The sequence below is a fragment of the Oryctolagus cuniculus genome, chromosome 14 (genome assembly GCF_964237555.1).
Source record: "Oryctolagus cuniculus chromosome 14, mOryCun1.1, whole genome shotgun sequence".
Classification (NCBI taxonomy): Eukaryota; Metazoa; Chordata; class Mammalia; order Lagomorpha; family Leporidae; genus Oryctolagus; species Oryctolagus cuniculus.
The window spans coordinates 89,734,380-89,738,308 of record NC_091445.1 but is presented as its reverse complement, the minus strand read 5'-3'; the positions used below and the strand labels follow the sequence as shown (position 1 = coordinate 89,738,308).

Sequence of the window (3,929 nt, the reverse complement as noted above, 5' to 3'; positions counted from 1 at the left end):
CTCTAAGTAGTTGAAAGTGTCAGGAGAGAAAAATGACATCCTCTTCTCATCAGGTTCATTTCTCTTTGTTTTTTATTTGTTTTGTCTTTGGGTATGAATATCACTGTATTTATTTTCCTACAGGTTAATTTTTTATACTTCAACATCTTTGCCCCAAAATTAACAGCCAAAAAAAAAAAAAAAGAAAAACAAAACAAAAAAAACTCCACAAATTTAGAGCTGGATCACTTGGCCCTTTCTCTTCTTATCTCCACCTAGTTCAAAATGCTTAGGCTCAACACATTCTTAGGCTCAACACATTGAAGCCGTAGCACAATCTTCTTCGTGGTTTTAGGTTTCTTCCAGAAAGTTGGATTTTTTGCCCACCATTGCCACTCTGTTTCCAATCATAGCCTCTCTTCCCCTGGGCACAAAGGGTATCCTTGCTCTTCTTATACAGAGTCACTTTGTGAGGTTGATGCTTGCCACACCTCTTACAGAGAGTCCTAAAATATGGAACGCTTCATGAATTTGCATGTCATCCTCATGGAGGGGCCATGCTAAGCTTCTCTGTATTGTTCCAGTTTTAGTATATGTGCTGCTGAAGTGAGTGCACCAAGTTCGTTTTTAAAAATTGTATTGGTTGAGCTTGTTTTTCTCTTTTACTCTCATTCCTGCCAATGAGAAAGATCCAGACCAACCTGAAAGAGAATCCCCACTTGACTGCAGATTTTCTTGACTCTTGTCTAAGTTCTGAAGTAAAGAGGGCGCGCAGAGCCTCTGAGAAGGTCACCAGCGGTGGAGGTCCTCAGCCTTTTCCTCCGGCCTGCCTCTAGTCTCCTGCCCAGTGGCTCTTGTCAAAGGATGCTGTGTTTTGCTTTGGAAAAAATGCTGCTTTCTGAAGTCACTTCTCTTATGTAGACTGATCCTACGGGTGTGTGTGTGTGTGTGTGTGTGGTGGTGGTGGTGGGTGGGGAGTGGGGGGGTGGGGGGGTGGGGGGGGGCAGACACCTGTGGTGATGTTCAGGAGATGCCGGGAACAGAGCAGGGACAATCCGCTTAACAATAAGCAGAGTCTTTGAAAATTCAGAGTAAGTGAAATGGCTTGGTGGGGTTGGGGGAGTATGAGTTTTAGATTTAAAGGGAATCCTGTGATTTTTTTTTAGTAAAATATTGAATCTTTTTTTGACGCAAATTATCACATCCCGATTTATCCTGTGTAAATCTGGAGTGCCACATGGAGACTTGACTTTAACTGGAACACCCGTTCGTAAGCTAGTTCAAAGCCAACGCCTCCTCTCCCCAGCTAGAAAGGAAACTCCGTGAAAGAAAGTCTTTGCTGTTTTATGGACTGTTACAGTGCTTGAGAGCACATAGTAGGTACACGTTAAATATTTGTTGAATCAGTGGGATAAAGGAGGAGGCAAGTGAGAAGCCGGTATTCTAAAATGTGATCAAATACCTAGGATCTAGAATTCCTAATTAGTGTGGATATTTAAAAAGTCCTCTTTGTGTTAAAACAGTAAGGAATTTGGTTTGGGCTGTTAACATGGGAGCTGAGGACTTCATGCATTTTCCCTAATGCAGCTTCTTTTCTTTTTTTTTTTTTTTAAGATTTATTTTATTTGAAAGGGAGAGTAACAAAGAAGAGAGATGGAAGAAGGGAGGGAGGGAGGGAGGGAGAGAGAAAGAGAATCTTCCATCTATTTGTTCATCCTCACGTGAACATCCAGGACTGGGCCAGGCAACAGCCAGAACCTGGAACTCCATTCAGCTCTCCCACGTGGATGGCAGGGACCCAAGTACTTGGGCTGCCTTCCGGGGTGCATTGGCAGGGAGCTGCATGAGAAGCAGAGCAGCCAGGACTCGAACCGGTGGTCTGATATGGGATGCCGGCATTGTCAATGGCAGCTTAACTTGTTGTACCACAAAAGCAGCCCCCCAATGGAATCTTTTCTACATTCTGCATAGAGAAGTTACCTGTGTCAGCTTCTGGGGGATTTTGGTCACAAGATGTGGCAGGCTTCCTTTGTGTCAGGACGTGGTTGCACACACACGCACAGGTCATGCACTGGCAGCACGCATGTTCACAGCGCTTCGTGTTGTATGCCTTTCCTTCATGAAAGCCTAAATGGGAACCGATGGGTGGAGAGGGGGTGGAGGTGGCACTGTGAAGTGGAGACAGGCTCCAGCTGAGTCTCTTACAGTGGAGGTGGGGACGTGGGCCTCACAATGTGCTTCCCTTGTTCAGGTTACACTAGGGGAAAACCAGGGCCGCAGGTTTGAGTGGCACCTTCTGAGCTCCTGTTTCCAAATTCAAGCTGAGCTGACACGTGGGGTACAGGAGCAGATTTCACTTAATCCACAGGGCATCTGAGCACCACGAGGGCAAAATGAGAAACAGACGTGACTGCAGGTGCTTTTTACCCTGCTCTTGGCTAACGAACTCAGAGGTGTCTTGGGTTTCAGCACGAAATTTGGCAGAGAGCTTGCCCATAAAGCAGTTTAATTGCACGTTTTTTTGGTAAAAGAGCCTCTCTCCCCTCCCACCTCACTCTCACCACACACATTCAAACATACATAAAACTCCCATTAGAAAAAGTAGAACGACTATGTTAAAAATAAAATTTAAATGAAAGGCCAACTTCAGGAACCTGTAAGTTTCCCACCCTCCCTATAAATGGTTATTAATTTTCTTGCTTTGGATAACTCATAGGAAATGGTTACCCAATAGTCCAGAATGGCTCTAAATCTATTGTATAAATAAAATGCCTTTTAAATATATTAATGAGTAAATATTTAACCAACAAACCAAAGCAGCTTCAAAGAAGTGAGTCAACTCCAACAGGGACATAACACATGAAGAGAAAATGCCTAAATAAGGATTTGTTTAATAGACCATAACTTTTCATGGCACAAGAAGGAACATGTGACTTCTGTGTCTGCAAATGTTTCTAGCACAGTCCTAATTCCCTCGACCAAGGGTTGTGTGTGATGATGCAAACTCTGCTCCACTGTTGCCTCATGGGTTGGGAGCTTTGGAGCAAGTCTTTTTCCATCAGCATTTAGAAGATATTTAATAAACATTAAGTAATGATAATGATGAGTAAGACTCAGTTTGGGAACTGGGCAGACAGAATGCCATCCACAGCAAAGTGGTCTATTTTTAGTCATCCATGGGAAGCAGGGGCAGTCTGCTTCACTTTTTCAGCATGTTGTTGACCTTCAGCAAGACATCCAATGTCTCTGGCCTTTAGTTATCTCACCTGCAAAATGAAACCAGGTCTAGATGAGCTTCAGGTTCCCCTGGCTACAATTTGGGGTATGATTCTATGGGAATTTTGGGTTTCAGTGAGTGCTCAGAATACTCCATCACAACTTAAACGTTTCTGTACCTAAAACTCCAACACCTGTGTGGACATCAGTGTAGGTGCTTTTCTGACTTCGATACCTTGAGCCGGGGCTGTCCAAGTTTGCTTGCACAGGAGGCCTCACCCTCACTGGACTGTGAAACGAGAGGCAACCCCCTCCTAAGTTATGCAATGTTGCCACCCTGCCTTGAAAATACAATATATTTTCTTTCCTGCTGGGAAGCAGATTCCTGTTGTTAGATTTTTTTTTCCAAAACTCTGATGTTTGCTGGAATTCGGCCAACTTCTTCCTTCAGATTCCTTCTCTGAGAAGCCTCTTTGACTGTGTCCCCTCCAGAGCCTTGATGAGAATGAAGCTAACATAAAGTTTATAAGATAATCACTCTCACTCATTGGGGTTCTGCTCTGAAAGCAAGAAAAAATAAATCCAGTTTTGGGGCTCTGCTGGAGACTGAATGTTTGTTTCCCCTTCAGATTCATATGTTGAAAACTGCTGCTTACTGTGAGGGTATTAGGAAGTGGCGCCTTTGTGAGGCGAGTAGGGCATGAGGGCAGGGTCCTCATGAATCAGATTAGTGC

At 44.0% G+C, this 3,929-nt stretch overlaps 1 non-coding gene across 1 annotated transcript; it reads right to left on the bottom strand.

Annotated features, from left to right (window-relative positions):
* Positions 1-486: 486 nt before the first annotated feature.
* Positions 487-595, bottom strand: LOC127492917 (U6 spliceosomal RNA). The gene has a single exon (XR_007922735.1). It is a non-coding gene; the product is annotated as a U6 spliceosomal RNA (small nuclear RNA).
* Positions 596-3,929: the final 3,334 nt, after the last annotated feature.